Here is a 19,478-nt window from a genome sequence, read left to right as displayed (position 1 = left end):
AAACTAATACTTTTCCATTTTCAAACATATGTTCGGGTCGAAATCCATGCATTGGGCCTAAAAGTAAAATTTAAGTAATTGAAAATCAAATTGATTATTAAATCAATCAAGGTCAAAGTTAGGGGTTTGGGGTTCAACCGGCCAGAGGTCAACCCAAGAGTAATCCTTTCCATAATAAATAAAACTATATTTTAAAATTTATTTAATTAAATTCTTTAATAGACTGATGATTTTAATATTGTAAGAAACTGTGAATAAACATACATAAAGTAACGAATTCTAAAGGTAAGATGTTGAATGGATATAATTTTTTCTATTCCCATGAAAAATATATAACTTTGTTGTTTTATTAACATTTAAAATTTGAATTTTTTTCCTTTTTTTCCTTTTACCTGAAATTATAGCTATCTATCCTATCCTAAGCTTGCCAAGGTATCCTATCATGTCAAAGCCATAGTTTTACAAGCTAGGAGCTTCTCATCTTTTTGCCCTTCTCATCTTTCTTCAACTAATCATTTTCTCAATTGAAACTGAGAATTTTCGACAGCACTTCTGAGCTCTTCACACATTCATCTCTTATTCTTCCATCTACTTTTCTCCTTCCCAAATTCAAGCCATCATGGTTGAAATAAAAGTGCAAAAGCCAAAAAAACTAAAAACTAAAAACAAGGTTTGAAGGATTGCTCATTTTTGTCTCATGTTCTTTCTTCTTTTGTTATCTTCTTTCTTCTTTGTCCAAGAGTGAGGCAAAGAAGTGAAGGTTGTTTTATTTGAGCCTAAGCTTCTTCCTTTTGTTCGTGACACATCAAAAAGGCATTTGTTGAAAAAAGTAACCCACCCACCCAACCTACCTGACCTGTGGAGTTGAATGGTTTGATAATCCAAATTAATCCTGAGTTACCTAGGTTAATTGGCTCCCAATGAAATCACAAAACTGGACTGGAGACATTACTATTTTTCCAATTCACTGATCTAAACAGCCAATCCAATCTAGTTTTACAAACCATAGTGAAATCCATTAAGGCCCAATAAGAAAAATACTCATAGCAAACCAACAAGAATAGGTCCTGGAAGCATTTAAATGGAATGCCACATTTTGATGGAGTGGCAACCAGCTCCAAGACCACTCATCCCACTTCTTAAGAAACTAAGAGCACTCACCTCACCACTCTTCCTGAATGAAGTGCACCCATAGTGCTCATATCAATGTGAACAGTTATTGATCCCTTTGGCGGTAAAATTCAAATTCAAAGGATCACATTATTGCCGTTCTCTATAAAAGACAACAAGTGCATAACTAAAAAGCTCTCTTGAACACTTCAACAGTCAACCTCAAATCAACTTGCTCTTAACAACCTCAGACTGACCAAGTGTCACACCAACTTCACCTAAAGCGACCCTGAACAACTCCAATCTAGACCTTCTAGGAAATTTACTTTGCTTTTCCTCCGATCTCTAAAGCACCATTAGGATTCCTTTTCAATAATACAATTATGTTTTCCATTCGATATTGTGTACTTTTAATCTCTCAATTGGCTTTAACACTCTAAAGAAATTGTAGTAAAGGACGTTGGAAACTCACCATCGTTTGATACATTTCTCACATTGAGGATTTACTCCTGTGGCATGCCTAGCAATCACTAAAGGGCAAAATGCTCCACACTAGAAACCAGGCCAACAACAAGCAAAACTTTTATATGGTTAATTTTTCTATAAACAAAATAATAATTTTAAAGAAATATTTATGACATATTTTCTTTCATAAAATAATGTCTTTCATTAAATGATATTATCATTAAATTAGAAACCAAATCATCATAAGAACATCTTTGTCCAAAATTTTCAACTTCAAATATAATTTTAAGATTAACTACTTTTTCTATTCTATCACTTAGTATCTCGAAAACCCTAGGGTTATTACTACCTCCAGCCCAAACTAATTTGAGACCATTATTACCGATAACAACCTCATATGTGAATTAACTACTTTTTTAAATTGTGTGAGTTAATTAAAATTTTCTTATAATTTAAAAATGAAAAGAGAACAATAGCACATACTCCCTTCATTCAATATTTTTAGACAATTTAAGATACTTTAGAGTGTAATTAATAAGGTTTATTAATAAAGCATCATACTCCCTCCATTAAAAAATATGAGATATTTTTTGTGGTTAAATATTCAAAAATATAAGGTATTTTTCATTTTTAAAAGTGTAATTAGTGATTTTTTTAAAAGAATACCCTTAATAAATATACTACCCTTCACCCTAGTGATAGAACACATTTATTAAAAAATTTTATTTGTCAATTTAAACCATTTTATTAATTTTTTATTATCTTAAAGTGCAGACATCGGATTAGAATTGAAAAATTGCCTAAGTATCTAGGTTTTGTGCACTAGGGGTATTTTAATCTAAAGATAAACTATTGAGAAAATGTATAAGAAAAATTAAAAAAGTAAATTTTATGTCTAGAAGATGAGTGATTAAATTATATTTTTTAAATTTATTTTAGTTTAGGAGTAATTAAATAAAAAGTCAACATTTTCTTAAGTGTATAATTTGACCTAGTTTTTGGTTTGCTTTTATATAAAAATTTTTATATAATTTTGTGTAGCCTGGAACTTGGTTATTTTAATAAATTTTTCCTTCTAATTATAAATTTAATTCTGGACTTTAATTAAATTTTTTTAATGTCACACGTTATTTAATTGAATTATGTGATTTACGTGTCATAGGTGGCATGTGACTTGTGCATCAATTAGGCAATTGAAGTCAACACTCCTTGTGGTCAAAGTTGAAGCAAATGGCGTGTTTTGTGCTGCATTGGGTGGTTTAGATCAGTTTAAAATATGGATGATGCATAGGATTAATTGTACACACATTGAAATTATCTACAAACTAATAAGAGGGTGCCACATTGCAAGTGTGACAAGGCTCCCATTTTATTTTTCTTTTCTTTTCTTATTTTTTAATTGAGCTTCAGCTAATGGGAAATACCATTATTCATTCCTCACAGCCCACATTTCAGATTCACAATCCATCTCATTCATCTTCTTTATTTTCTTTCTCTAGTTCATAGCGTTCTTCATGTTCTCTACTTTCTCCATTTTTCCAGCACCCATACTCTTCATCCATCTATCAAACTTCAATGACTCTTCCACTATTCTTCTTCTCTCCATTGGCTAAACCAACCCCGAGCAATTAGAAAGAAATTTAAAGCTTAATCAATCAAGTTCATGGAGCACATGCCACAGTCACTATGTGTTCTTGGAGGATGCAAAGTGTTCTTGATTTTTTTAGCTAGATTCTCCATGGAATACTAGGGGAGAGTTGATGGAAAAGGAGCTTTGAAGTCTTCACTTAGCTAAGCTCAACTATTTCTTTATCTTATTTCAATTTCATTAGAATACTATGACTATTATTGGTTGTAGTTCAATTTGACTTTAGTTTCATGGTTGGTTGTAATTGTTAGTGTTGAAACAAGATTGTGGGCTTGATTTTCAAGACCTTTTTACTGTTGGAATTTCATCCACCATGTGTTGTTGCATTGTAATATATGATTTCAATTGGTGAATATCTTGTATTGACCTAGTATGTAATTGTGTGGTGAATGCTTGATGAGTTGCTTTAGTTTCATAGTTGTGAGCTTAGTTATAGGTTTAGGTAATGGCATTTCGGAATGAATTTTAACTAAACACTTGGTTAATTCTTGAGTTATACTAGTGAGGTTACCTAATGGACTTGTAATAGCACTTAGAGAATTGAATTAGTGAAGTTAGGTTACTTGAGATAGTTGTTTTAAGTAAACATTTTTTCAACCCAGGAATAGGAGTTGAGTGAGTTGCCATAATTAATTAGAAGCTAGGATTCCTCCATTAACAATATTCAGAAGTTCAATCCATTCACTTACTAGCATTTTAATTTCTTGCCAACTAGGTAATTATATAGTAAGTAGGTAATCAATTTTCAACTTTAGGTGATTTATCGCATTAGGTAACCTTTGATTAAGCTAGAATCATTCCTTGGGAGATGACCTAGAGTTGGTCTTATATTACATTACAGTTAATTTTAGTTTAATTTTAAGGGTAGAGCGACTAAATTCCAATCAAAACTTTAGCACCATTATTGGAGAATGCCAGGTTTAATTTTTAGGTTGTTTAGTACTTAATTTTTTTCTTCTGTATTTTTTGAAAATTTTTTCAAAAATTATAAAAATTTGTGCTTTGTGTTTTTCTTAGTGTTTTTTGTGTTCTATTTTGAATAAAGAAAGAAAATTTAGTGCAATTTTCATTAGTTTACTATAGTGTTTGACAATACTCTATTTCTAGTGTATCTATCTAAAATTGAAAAATCAACTTGGAATGAGTTTGGTGGATTTTTTACCTGAAATTTATTTCACTGGGAATCTATTTATCTTAGCTACATTTTAAAATTTTTCTGTTCAATTTTGGACTTGAATATTTTTTTGTGCAATTTTTAAAAGCTATCAAGGTCTAGGGAGCCTTTATAGAGGATCTTGAAAACCCTATGAAAATTTTGAGTTAGCATATCTCTCACTCTGTGTGTTCAAATTGCTTGGTTCCAATCTTTCATTTCTCCTCATTGTCTTAGCTTTGTTTCTTGTTTTTAGCATTTTATTTTATTTTTCCTTTATCTTATTTGAAAGTTTGTTGGAAGCTTAGAAGGTATTATGGACGAAACCCTATTTTTCTTGAACTATAAGCCAACTTGTGAAAAATTCTAAGAATGATTGGGAAGAAATTTTGATCTAAAATTTTTATATCTTTTCCCTATATATCTTTTGTGCCTCTCATAAAATTTTTGGGGAAATTTCTCATGTGGATTGGCTAATAAAAAATCCACAAGTTCACTGTGTCCAGAGAGCCTGCTGCATGAATTCTAGAATTGTCAAAGCTTCTTGATTGAGCACTTCTAAGTCCCTTTCTACTTTTCTAGAGTTGTTTTTATTTGTGTTTGATCATTTGATTGCTATATAGAAAAAGGAAAAAAATTCTCTTATTTTTGTGTGTTTTGATTTTTTTTTCTTTGTGTTTTGCATTATAGCATAGTTTGTGTTTTGTTCTTTATCTTCTTGAGCTTGATTCGTCCATGACCCATAGGAAACATACTTCTTTTGTTGAATTAGATCTAGAAATTGAAAGGACTATTTTGAGGTTGAGAAGATCCTACCAATTCTTAATTCTTATTTGGTTTGTAATTTAATAATGGAAGGTATACTAGGGCATGAACATGTACATAATGAGGGCCATGGGAATGGTAATAAACATTTGCATGACGATGGCTATGTTAATAATAAATTTAAGGGCTTACATGCCACTCCCACCATGCGACACGATCATTCATTCATCGTGAGGGAAAAGAGGGAGGAAGCCGACCATTAAAGAGTGAGCCAGTCCTTGTGAAAGGAGTCACTATCGACATTTTAAGAAAAAATCTTGGAAAACCATTTGAAGGTGATAAGGATGGTCTTTGTAATCAAAGATAGGTTCAAGAGTCAATTGTGAGTGGGGAAATTTTTACACACCCCACAACATCCATTCTATAGAATAGTTATCCTAGTTAATTGTGCAATTAGTATGGCCTTTTAAAATTATTTTAACTACTCTTTTTATTATTCACATGGTAAAACGAAATAATTCTCAAAAAGATAAACAAAATTTTAATTTAAATATGAAAGAAAAATGTTATTTATTTACAAGGTGAATTTGACCTAGGATGAGAGTCTAGGGCCTACGTACTCAGCTAGAGAGATCAAAACTCATGTAGTTCAAGGTTATAAGTTGTTGGTAAAAATATTTTTTTAAAGAGAAATTAATTAAAAATAATTCACTATTTTGCTGATAAAATAATTTCTGAAATGTATGTTTTAAATTGTAAAAAATAATTTGATTTCAATTAATTTCTCAATTTTGAATTTTTAAGGAAAAGAGTTTAAAATTGTTTTCCATCAATTTTTTTTTTTAAATTTAACCATTATGCCTACAGAGTCTTATTGACTCACATGATAATATGATTATTCTAAATGCCTGCAAAGAATATTAAAATCTCACATGACAAAATAACCTCTTGCTATCACGCATGGTTTAGCTTACAAAAGGCCAACACCAATTTTGTGTGAGAAATCTTGTGTGAGAAAAACTTGTCATCACGCATGATTTTGCTTGCAAAAAGCCTAAATCTATGTGATAGAACTTGCATGAAACCACTATGCTCTCATGCATGAAATGGCTAGCACGATACCAAAGCCAATTCTTGTGAACAAAACTCACGTAAAAGTAGAATATCATCACGCGTGAAATAACCAGTTCCAAACTTAGTCTATTCGGGATGATAAATCACACATGGAATGCAACATTACTCACAAGTGAAATAGTCAAACAGTAAGACTTAAACTAGTCTGGGTACATATCATGCGTAGATCAATAATGTACTCAAGCAAGATTTTGCATGATCAAGAAATATGGATGTGTGAATCACTGATCATATAAGTGAGTAAATTGAACTTGGCTTGAGATGACTTAAGACTTAATATGGCAATATGTGTTTAAGTAACAAGTGACAAATCACACGTGACTACCATCAGTCCTCACGCATGAAATGGTATATGACACAATGTAATGAAACATAATTGCAAAAACTCATGTGCAAACCAGTGAGTTACTTGCGTGAATTTAAACACAAAAGCAAAGTTAAGACATCACATAACACAAGTGATAAATCACACATAAATCACTCCTTGACTCTTGCATGAAACATCAATTAATGTGCCTAACATGTTGATTCTTGTGAGTAACTAAGTAGAATCACACATGATTTTGCAAGCCACCCTAAATTCAATTTCTATCATCCTCAACACGCTAGAATAACATATCTTGCAAGCTTAATGTATATAAATGAGACTTATGATGCATTCATTTTAATGTCTATGAAAGGTGATTAAGCTCTCAAAGTTTTCACATTGAATTTAAGAGAATTTAAGTGACTTATCCTAAAGTTCTTCATTTTCTCTTGATTCTTCATGCTCTTGAGGTTTTGTCTTCATCCATGACTCTTTATATATCTACACACATAATCAATACCTCTTCTCTTGATTTTGTGAAAATCAAAACATATGATCTAACAATCTCCTCCTTTTTAATGATGACAAAATCTTAAGATCAAGGTTCTTAGTTTTGTTTACTATAAAGCTCCCCCTTAATCAGATATGAGAGGATAATTATCAAAAGTGCATAATCATTAAACTTGTAATTAATAATTTGAGTATATAAATGACAAACATGGAATATTTCATTAATAAAAGATAAAGTACAAGTTATAGCATAATGGTTTATTAATACAAAATACAAAACATGGAATATTTTATTAATAAATGATAGAGTACAAGTTATAACATAACAGTTTATCAATAAAAAATACAAAACATTTACAAAAGATTTCTTCCTAAGGCTATGTTCTACAACTCTCCCTTAAGTCTAACCTATCTCTTTAGTATATCTTCTCCCCTTTTGGCAACATCAAAAAGATACAGGCCTGCCCAAGAGAGAGGAAACCCAATATCTGAGATGGGCTTTCAGAACTTCTCTATTAGATAGAGAATCTGGATTAAATGCTAGAGTAGATAAAACCATTGCCCAAGTGAAAGAGTCATTTGGATCCATAGGTAGGATGGGATCTAATGCATCAGTTGAGCCATCCGTAGCTCGTGGAGAATCTTAAGGTAGCTATGGATTAATGTCTTCAACTTGACCTTCAGGAGGTAGAGGTACTTGACTTTGCTAAGGTTGATCTTTAAGTCCTTGGTCCTTAGGTTCTTCAACAATTGTTTCCACAATAGGTTGGCGATGGAAAAGTTTGGTTTGTTTGTGTTTAAGGATAGATTTCTTCCTCTGAAAAGTTTTAATCACTGATTGAGTAGAAGAAATAGCTAGTGAAGTCATAAGTATAGGCATGGATGAACGGGGGTAAAGATAAGAAGGGACCAACAAGGGCTACGGTCCCCCTAATTTTTTAATTTTTTCTTAATAAAATATAGAGATTATATATTTTTGACCCCTTAAGTTGGAAAACAATAGAAACTTTGAGATGTTAGATGAAATTCTCATCTTAATTCTATGGTAGTCTTTTACACATGTATAGTCTAACTGTTATAGTAGCCACGAAGATATAGCTATCATAAGATCTACCTATTTTCAACAAAATAACATTATAATATCTCTTAAAGCATTGATATCATTTAATTTTGCTTTCATTTAATATTTGATGAAAGAAATTATGAGAATTATTACTAACAAACTTTATAAAGTACTATAACAAAAATTGTAGGATATATTGAATGAAGAACATATCAATTGAAAGAATTGAATAGTAAATTCAATAAGCAAGTAATAGATTTTTTATATTAAACAAAACTTTAGATTTTAAGGATGTATTTAAATTATTTAATGTTTACGGGAAAGATGAAATATTCTCTAATTTAATGATAGTTTATATTTATAAAGAAATTTTTAAAAATTTTTTCGTAAATAGGATAATTAATTATTACTTTGCCATGAAAAATTATTGAGTAAAACTTTAAAAAATAAAGATATATATTTATTTTTGTTTTGTGTGTGTGTGTGTGTGTTTGTGTGTAAAATTGAATATAAATATATAGGTTAAAATATTTATGTTATGTTAATGATATATATAAATTTAATTTTTTTTATTATCATATATGATTTGTCATTTCGGCCCCCCTTAACAAAATTTTTTGGCTCTGCCCCTGTGGATAAAGGTATGGTAGGCTCTTCAACATTTTGAGTGAATTTACCAACAAGTTTAATAACACTCATATCATCTATATCTTCATATAATTCTTCAAAAGTGGGAATGCCAGTGGATTTTTGTGGAGAGGAATAGGAGGGAGTGGCATGCCATTAAAGGGATGGATAGGCTTTAAAGTATCTTGATGGCTTTAGGATTTAGTCTGGGAATCTGTATGTTGAGTTAAATCCTAAGGCTGAGTTTCTAGGTGAAGATGAATGGAGAACCCTTGGTCTTGTTGGGAGATAAGGTTTTCTTTCTCTTGACAAGAAGGGTTAACTAGGGAAGGCAAGTAAAAAGTGAGTGAGGTTGGTTAGAGTGGGTTTTGGAGGTTGAGGATGAGTTAACACTGTGGACTAAACCTTCTCTGAACCTTGATGGATCAGCCTTATCTTCTTATCTAATACTTCCTCCTTGTGCCTCAAAAATTCTAAAGTGATCCATGATGCTATCAAATTTTTTGTTTAAGTACAACATCATGTCACCAAGGCCTTTGATATCATTTTTTAGATGTACCACAGCTTGATCAAGTTTTTCTTAAATGCCATTGAGAATCTTGTATAGGAAGGCATTTGACATATCACTTAGTATAATGGGCATTTGTGGTAGTGGTTGAGATATTGAAGCACCAGCTGCATCAGAAGTTCTAGTAGCTACTTTCTTCTTCAATTTTCTCTTCTTCCTTGCTACAATAGGATCAACCACTTTATCTTCTTCTAGAGTAACAAAATTATTCCCATCTAATTTGAATTTTATCTTGAAAAGAGCAGCGTCTTTAAATTCCTCAGGTTCTAGTACTGCTCCTTTAGTATACTTGACATTAAATCTCTTTAATATAGTAGATACAATAGTTAGAAAGTAGAGATTTCTGTCCTTTTTTTATTCCTTCTTCCTTTTCATGTCTACTTTTAAGGCAAAGAGAATCTTAGTCAATATGTAGTGACACATATTGATCTTTTGCTTCTTGATCAATCTTGTTAGCATCTTTATCTCAAACTCAGAATACGTATTGAAGGCAGTCCTCTTGTTGATAAGGAATCTAACTATAATATAAGCAAGAATTAAGTGCTTGAATGGGAAGGATGTGGGTCTAAAGATAAATCAAGGTTTCAATACCTCATCTAGCACTTCTTCTATCATCATAATGGCTTTATATTTATCTTCATTTGAATGAAGTCTAAGAGCATTCCTTTGAGTTGCTCGATCAAATTATTGAAGCTCTAAACCTCTTGCTTTTATCCCTAATATATGTCTTAGGCTTTTTATAGTAAAGAACATGGTACACCCTCTACCATTTTCCTTGTATGTGTTGTTCTATTTATCCTATCCAAAACTTGCACCAAATGCTTTGACAACTTATATTGATTAGCTCAAGTTTAGCTCTAGTAAGCTTTTATAGTCACTTAAATAACCATCTATATCAAAGTTGTGAGCTTTAATAGAAGAATCATATTTTGTGTAGTGACTAGTTACCACTACAACTGAGTAGAATCATTTATGGTCACCAATAGGCTTTACACGATATATGAAGATGATAAAATAGAAAGGCTCTTGAGAGAACATTTTACCCAATAGGAACCTCCTTCTTCACGGGTGATTTATCATGACATAAAAAAGATGGCACTCTGAGTGACATTTCACATAAGCAAGTAGGTAATATCATAAAGGACATAGTAGAATAATGCATTTTAACACAAGATAAAGTATGTAAACTCACCAGAAATGTCCTAGAATAATGATAACAACTTTATTAAATAGATAATACCCGATCTTCTGACATATTTCTTTAAGAATCAATCCAATTTAATCTAGAGAAATCAAGATTCACGAGTTAAGCTATAACATCTTGAATTTCAATCTAAGGAACTGGTTACTAATTAGGGGTAGATTAGTAATTAGTAGATTGATCATGGTTGGGATGTTGAGTTAATATTTTGTGTTAGTTGGCTACTGTATTGATAGGGTTAAAGGATAGAATGATAGTCTGAGGCATAACATGCAAGCACAAGTGAGATTGAACTCATTATGCCATATGGCATGGCGAAAACTACATGTATCACAGTGTATTACATAGAAATTGTTTAAAGCTGACGTGATCAACTCATGAAAACAAAAGGGAAGAGTTTGGGAAACCTATTTGAAGAGGAGAAGAGACTTGGCTCTGATAAGGCATTGATTTGTAGGAGATTGGGAGTCTGCTTCGATTAGTAACTTATTGGGTAAGTATCACACAGGCCTATACTTCATTTCTACACCATTTTCTTTGAATTTATTAGTTGAGAAATCAAATTAGGAAGTTTTAAGGTGTTAGAATCTAAAAGAAAAGTTTAAAAAGGACTATCGAATACAGAACTATGGTTTTATGACTAATCATGAGTTGGATAGTTGAACTTTGAGGAATTAAGCTTGATTAGCTTAAAAAATTAAGTTAAAATGGTGAAATTGGGTAAATAAATGAGTTAGGAAGTTGTTATGGTCATTTAAATAGCCTATAAGGCTAATGACTATAAATAATGCACTTATGAATTCAAAAAGTGTTAATTAAACCATTTTGTGTGTTAAGGACTTTAGTTTAGCCGAATCAATGCTTGTGCTAAGTGTTGAGAATTGACTAAGGAACACTACATTATATAGATTGAGCAATTATGACATTGCTTGTAGGAATCTACACTCTCGAAAGTTCAATTTGATTGGTAACCCTTAATAATATGGGCAAAAGGTAACTGGAGTAACCCTTTTATTTGTTCGTTTATGAAATTACTTACAAGTATGTTATATAACTATATACATTGTGATTTATGAACTGATAGAGTAATAACTTTAAAAGAATATGCATGCAGGTGTGTGAGTTGTGTATGAAAGGAGTCTGGTGAGACATATCTATAGACATGCACATTACATCCACAAGAGTACCTTAGACTAGGGTAGGGCGACACAGCCCTACTCTGTGCAAGTCTAGAAACTCCTGATGATTCCAAGCATAGAGCTTGACTCTGATAAGATAGGCCTAGGAGATCCTGAAAAACCTAAGCGTAGATCTTAACTCTGCCACGACGGACCTAAGATAAGGAATAATCTACAAGTGTGCCTTAGACTAGGGTAACGGGTTGTGGTCCTACTTTGTGTAAGGCTAGGAAGTTCTAAAGGTCTCAAGCATAGAGCTTGACTCCTTCACGACGAACCTAGGAGACCACCCATACACGAAGAGGATATCTGGTTTGAACAAAGGTATGATGGGCCCTATTCCATATGACTATAAGTCCTAGTCTAAGCATAGAGATTGCTCTGCTAGGTGGAACTAGGAATGCATGAGCATGAGCATGATGAGATTGATGATAATGAATTATTGTATATGTATATTATATTGCTTTCACTGAAATGCATGCTACTTTATCTCTTATATATGATTTTGCTTGCTAACCAGTATTTAGATTATATTTGAGTTACTAGGATGTAGGTCTCACTTTATTATATTTGTACATAGGTGAAGAGAGCACGGGAAGGCCATGAAAGGAAGCAAGAAAAGAATAGCTTTACCTAATAGTGGTATGACTACCATTAAGTGAAATGAATGTATAATATATTGTTAGAGTTAAGTTGTCAAATAGAATGCATAAGTGTATGTGAATATGAGAATATGAATGTGTATAAAAATTATGAACGAAAACTTGCTTGTATATATATATGATGTTGTATCTCGCCGAGGGTGCCCTAGTGATGGGTATGTGGGTAGGCTTAGATGCTAATCAAGTAAGTATATATTGTTTCATATAACTTGTTCTATTATATGTTGAATGTGAAATTGATTATGAAATTGTGTACATATGTGAGAACTTGACATAAATGGTGAGGCTGGGCCCTATTTAAAAGAGTCGAGTATATTATGATTTCCTAACTATATGGTGAGGCAGAGCCCTAATGTAAGAGTTGGACGATTGAAAGTGAAACAAATTTGTGTATACATGTGTTATATAGATTCTACCTCCTATAAGTTCACAAGTGTGTAATGTGGTATTGAAAGGTCAAAATGAGAATTTGATGTGATATATGTGAATTGTTGAGTTAATCATGTATATAGTCCTTTTGGACTTAGTTTAAGGCTCGTAGTGGTCTAATAGGATAAGGAATGAGAATTGAGTACTTAGGGTGTGAATTTTGAAAAAAAAAAAGTAACTTTTTCCACCTAGGTGTCTAATTTTAGATCAGACCATCAGATCAAGTCCAAACTTATCTCATTAGATAGATGATGTTGTAAGCTTTGTGTGGGCATTTGAATCACTTCGATCAAACATCAGATATGGAAATGGCACCCGATGAAAGTTTGCCTTTTAAACTACTATATGATAGCAAATTTTGTCGTCATATGCACCGTGACACATGGCACAGTCAAAAATAGAGCACCTTGCTCTATGCCATATGCTGTAGCCCATGGCCCTTTTTTAAAGTAAAGATGTTGTGTTTCATTGAGTCGTATGATTGTGTTTACGCTTTCATTAGCCCTCTTATTTAAATATATTTTTAAGATGTCGGGATCCCACATTTTGAAAACAATTTGAGGGCTACTACTTTGATATGATATGATTGTTGCTTGTTGATTTTGTGATCGAGAATGATAAAATATGGGTTAGGAAGGGACTTTACATAAGCCCTGCAAAAACAACTTAAAACAACTCCGAAGCTTAAGTGAGTAAAAGATTCAAATATAATAGAATTAAATTGAAATACTTATAGCTTATTGGGATCTACCATTCCTAATTCCTTTCTTATAAAAGTAAACAATTCTTCAGCCAGAGGTTTAGTAAAAATGTCTGCCAATTGCTCGGTAGTAGGTACATACTCTAACACAATGTCCTTCTTTTACACATGATCCCTTAAAGGATGCCTTATATCAATGTGCTTAATTCTTGAATGTTGGACAAAATTCTTAGCTAAATTGATTGTGCTTGTGTTGTCATATTTAATTAGAATCTCCTTAAGATGACTCCAAAATCATTCAATTGTTGTTTTAACCATAAAATTTGTGCACAATAGCTTCCTGCAGCTAAGTATCCAGCTTCACAAGAAGATAAGGACATGATGTTCTATTTCTTGCTGAACCATGATATTAGTGAATCACCAAAGAACTAACAAGTTCCACTTATGCTCTTTCTATCTATCGTGTATCCTTCATGATCATTATTTGAATAGGTGACCAATAAGGTTTCCTCCTTTAGGAAACCAGAGTCCTAGCTGTGGTGTTCCATTCAAATACTTGAAAATCCTTTTCACAGCCTTTAAGTGAGATTTTCTTAAATCAGCTTGAAATCTAGCACACATACAAACATTAAACATTATGTCAAGTTTGTTAGTAGTTAAGTAAAGTAGTGATCCAATCATCTTCCAAACCTTTAATTAATCTTCCTCCTTCCCTTTTTCATCCTTATCCATCTTGATTGAAGCACTCATAGGGATTTTTCTCGGATGTGAATTTTCAAACCTAAATTTCTTCAACAATTCATGAGTGTACTTGGTTTGGCTTATAAAGATCACATCTCTCATTTACTTGATTTGCAATCTAAGAAAGAAATTTAGCCCTCCCATCATAGACATCTCGAATTCACCTTGCATAATCTTAGTATCTTTCTCATAAAGAACTTCATTAGTAGCTCTAAAAATTATTTCATCAACATAAATTTAAACTATAAGGATATCAATACCTTCAATTTGATAGAATAGAGTTTTATCCACCATTCTTCTTTTGAAGTCATTATTCAATAAGAAGGTACTTAACCTATCATACCAAGCTCTTGGTGCTTGCTTCAGTCCATACAATGCTTTCTTCAACTTCTAAAAATGATTTGGCATTAACAAATCCTCAAATCCTAGAGGTTGTTCTACATAGACATCTCCATTGATTAGTCTATTCAAGATATCACTTTTGACATCCATTTAATAAAGTTTAAAGTTCTTAATTCAAGAAAAAGTAAGTAAAAGTCTAATGGCTTCAAGTCTAGCAACAAGGGCAAATTAAGTCCATATGAAGCAACTTCAGAGGTCTTGAGGTAGATACTACATTTTTACTATATAGTATAGTTTTGACTTGCTCTCCCTCCGTACAAGCATCACATAGCTTATCAACTTCAATTTTGATCTTTAGTAGTCTAATGATAAAATCCTTTTTTACAAGCTTGTCTAATTACTTCATGTTAACATGAGCTAATCTCTTATGCTACAGCTAGCTCTCATTATTCACATAAATTAGGAATTTTGCATTTAATGAGTCATCATCATAAAGGTTGATTAAGTATATATTCTGAACTTTTTTCCCTTCTAGGATTGTTTTTCCCTATAATTCTTCTCTCATAATGCAACACACGACATTAAATATAACCTCATAACCTTTGTCACATAATTAACTTACGCTCAAGAGGTTATGTCCTAAATCATCAACTAAGTAAATATTATTAATGTATAGAGAGTTAGAAGAGTTCTTACCCACCTTACTTATACCAAGAATTCTATCTTTCTCATTATTTCCAAAGGTGACAATCCCACCATCTTTGGTTTCTATCATATATAGAAATATAGAGCTATCACCAATCATGTGCTTGGAGCAACCACTATCTAAATACCATTTTTCATTTGTGGCTCTCCTTGTTGGCTAATCAGAATTTCTTTTGGCTATCAAACAAAGATTTTCCTCTTCTTATTTTGCAAATTCCTCATCACTATCACCCCAATTAGAAGAGAGATATGCCTTGAACTTCTTCTTGTCGTATTTATAGCTCTTACTCTCTTGTTTTAGAAGACAGTCAGCCTTAATGTGTCCTAGCTTTTTGCACTTGTAGCAGATGATTTCTTTTTCTTTCTTCTTTGAGAATTTCTTCCTAAATTTCTTCTTCCCAAAGAGTTCACCAAACTTCTTGATAAACATGGCCATTTCTTTATCAGAATCTTCACTATCACTAGTTTCAGGATCAGAATCTTCCTTTATTGCCTTTAGAGCCAGTGACTTCTTCTTTTCAGCATCTTCTTTTAGCATAGATAGTCTTCCTTCATGCTTGATGAGACTTTCAAATAATTCTACCACAGATCTTATGGAATCACTCTTTGCTTCTTTAATGGTAGTGATTTTGGATTGCCATTTCGCCAAGAGATCTCTCATGATTTTTCTGACTTGCTCCTTTTGAGTATAAGTCTTTCCCAGTATTGCAAGCTCATTCATCATATGTGTGTATCTTACTTGAATTTCCTTGATGATTTCTACAGGCTTCATTTTTAATAGCTCATATTGTTAAGTCAATGTGCTTATTTTGTTCTCTTTACCTCCTTTAATGCCTTCATGAAGAATTTCTAGAGCATCCCACAATTCCTTGGCTTTTTTTTTTAGATTACTAACTCTGAAGTACTCTTATTGACTCAAGGCACTTGCAATGATTAATTTTTCCTTGGAATTATATGGCATGAGTTTCTCTTCCTTTTCTATAAATTCACTGCTTTCTTTTCTTATAAGTTGTCCTTCTACAATTTTATATGGAATATAAGGACCACTTTCAACAATTTCCCATAGATTAAAGTTTGAGGCCTCAAAGAACAATATCATCCTGCTTTTCCAGAAGGTGTAGTTTTCATCATTGAATCTTAGCGGCCTATTAATCTTAGTACCTTTTGGGAGAACACTATCACTAAAACTAGCCATAGGATCATCTTAGACTATTAAGTCTTTAAGTGAGAGTCCAAGCTCTAATACCAATTGTAGGATAGGCTGGCACCTAAGAGGGGATGAATTAGGTGACACTTAACAACTTTCAAAAACTTAAGAGAGTGAAATGCTTTAGTATGAAGGAGGAAGATGAGACATATAAGATTTATACTAGTTTAGCCTTAAACTTGGCCTATGTCCAATCCTTGAGATCACACTTGAGATTTCCAACTAAATTCAAAAGCTTTAATGGATGCTTGCCACCACAGTACAACTCACAAGACTTAACTTGTCTTAAATCAACCAACAAACTTTGCTACAATCCAGCAAGTTGTTGCAAACACTTGAAAAATACCTTTTTAAGATTTATAAAGAATGAGATAAACTTTCATAATGAAACTCTTCTACATATTAAATGAATTACAATTGAAAGCTTATAAACTTATGAGAGCTTTTTCATAATTCTTTTCAAGCATCATGAATGAATGTTTAAGCTTAACTTGAAAGATTTTTAAATTCTTAGATAGAGAAAAATTTGCTCAAGAATTAAAATTTCTTGTTCATACTTGAATTGTATCACATATATAGTTTTGGTAGTTGTCAGACTGTTGAAATAGTATTTCTAACTATTAGTGCAATTTATTATGAGTGACTTACTAAATCACGCATGAAATTGCTTTTAACATGTTCCAGATATGTGTATGTGATAAATCAGGCATGAACCTCAAGTTGTCTCATGCGTGGTTTGCACTATATGAATATGCAATCTATTCTATATGCAAAAAATCACGTGCGAACCTCTTGCTCTTATGCATGGTTTAGCTTATAAAAGCCCAACACTAGCTCTGTGTGACAAATCTTGCTTGTGGACAACTTGTCATCATGCATGATTTTTCTTGTAAAAAGCTAAGCCTAAATCTATGTGACAGAACTTGCATGAAACCACTATGCTATCACATGTGAATTGGCTAGCATAATGCCAAAGCCAATTCTTATGAATAGAACTTGCGTGGGAGTAGAATACCATCACGTGTGAAATAACTAGTTCTAGACTTAGTCTATTCAGGATGATAAATCACATGTGGAACATAACATTACTCACACGTGAAATAGTCAAGCAATAGGACTCAAATTAGTCTGGGTACATATCACACATGGAACAGCAATTTGTTACATAGAGAGGCGCAGTAAAAGATTAAATTTTTGAATCCCTATCCCTATGTGAACCAAACGAACTCGTTTAAGTCAAGGTGGATAAAAAAGTTACATTTTAATTGTGAGCTCTTAACGTGCGTTCTCTTCAAGAGTTTGGAACTCAAAAGCTGACAACGTAGATCTACTCCCTCTGCCAATATCCACACAAACAACTTCCCAACTTAAACAGTGTGCTAGCGCTCTCAACGTTCATTCGTCTTTAAACATCAGTTTCCTTTTATTTAAGGTGTTTTATGGCTTTTAAAGTATTTTGCTGTCAGAAGTTTCCTACCTCTCTCTTAATGAGCACGCCCCCTCCTATACCATATATATATATATATATATATTAGGGTTTTAGTCATCCTTTAATGAGCCAACAAAAATATTAGATTAAATTTATCTCATATACAAAATCTTTAATATAATATCTAATTTGAATTTATTTTATAAATTTAAATTATAAAACTGACATGACATTCTCTCATATCATGTTAGTTATTAAATTTAATCTATCATATAAAATTAAATTTAAAACTAACACAATATAATATAATATATCACATATATATATTATATTATTTATATACATATATATTTCAATATATATATTATTATATATATTTAATTTCATATATCATATATATATATATATCATATATACACACACATGAATATATATATTTCAAATATATATATATATATAATTATATTTTAAATTTTATATTTCATATATATATATATATGAATATTTATCAAATAAACATTCAAATATATATATATATATATATATAATTCATTCACCCTATATTATATTCATTAAATTTAGACATATTTTAGATTCAATGAACTTGGACATTATAGCTCGAGTTGGGCTATTCTTGTGTGCAACCCTGTAGGTCCATATGAAGTTAGCAGTAGGCTAATTACACTATTAGCCCACAACTCACAAGTGACCTCTAGCAAGACATTGCAACTACTCAATTCATATAAGAATCGATGATTTAATGCAACCTTTCATATAACCGCATCACATTCTTTTTATCACACAATATTTCTGTCAAGTGTGAGACATGAAATTGTCATTCTCCTTTACCTGACCAATTACTTTCTTGATCTTTGAGTGGACTAACATAATGGAAAAACACATTCCATTATAGAATGGCCATACATTTTCTCAGTCTTACTCATCGAGGGCCCAGTAATATCTCTCAATTAACATGAGGGATAAATTTCATCTTGACCACTCATATTCCTCTGCATAAATATCGCTAAACTCAATCATAACCTTTATGATCACTCGATCAAAGGTGACTTTTGACTAGGTCAAAGTTCAATGGTCATTATGCAGGAATCCATGATGATCTCAGGTTAAAGGGCTTAATGATATGGTTACATATGAGATAAGCTTATAACTTATACCATGCAGCTTTTTCATAGCGAGTCAACCCAACACCTTATACTCTTTCAAGTACCTATGACTTTGATTTATATCTCTATAATTAATTAAAGTCATACTAGTCTTGTTTAATTTATGATCCCTTATAGATAACCGACCAGGGACATTTAGGACAATTACTATAATTTATCCAAAGATACAGATATCATAGTGAACATGCAATTGATATGATAATAAAAGAGAAATTCATTAAATAACAATGTGTATTATACAATGATTAGCCCTAGGGCACAATTTTCAACACAATGGACTCAAGCAAGATTTTGCATGATCAAGAGATATGAATGTGTGAATCACGGATCATACAAGTGAGTAAATTTAA

The sequence above is a fragment of the Prosopis cineraria genome, unplaced genomic scaffold, assembly GCF_029017545.1.
Source record: "Prosopis cineraria cultivar Desert tree isolate PC_DT_omini unplaced genomic scaffold, ASM2901754v1 PC14, whole genome shotgun sequence".
NCBI classification, from domain to species: Eukaryota; Viridiplantae; Streptophyta; class Magnoliopsida; order Fabales; family Fabaceae; genus Prosopis; species Prosopis cineraria.
The sequence above is the reverse complement of the archived record's forward strand: the minus strand, read 5'-3'. Positions refer to the sequence as shown.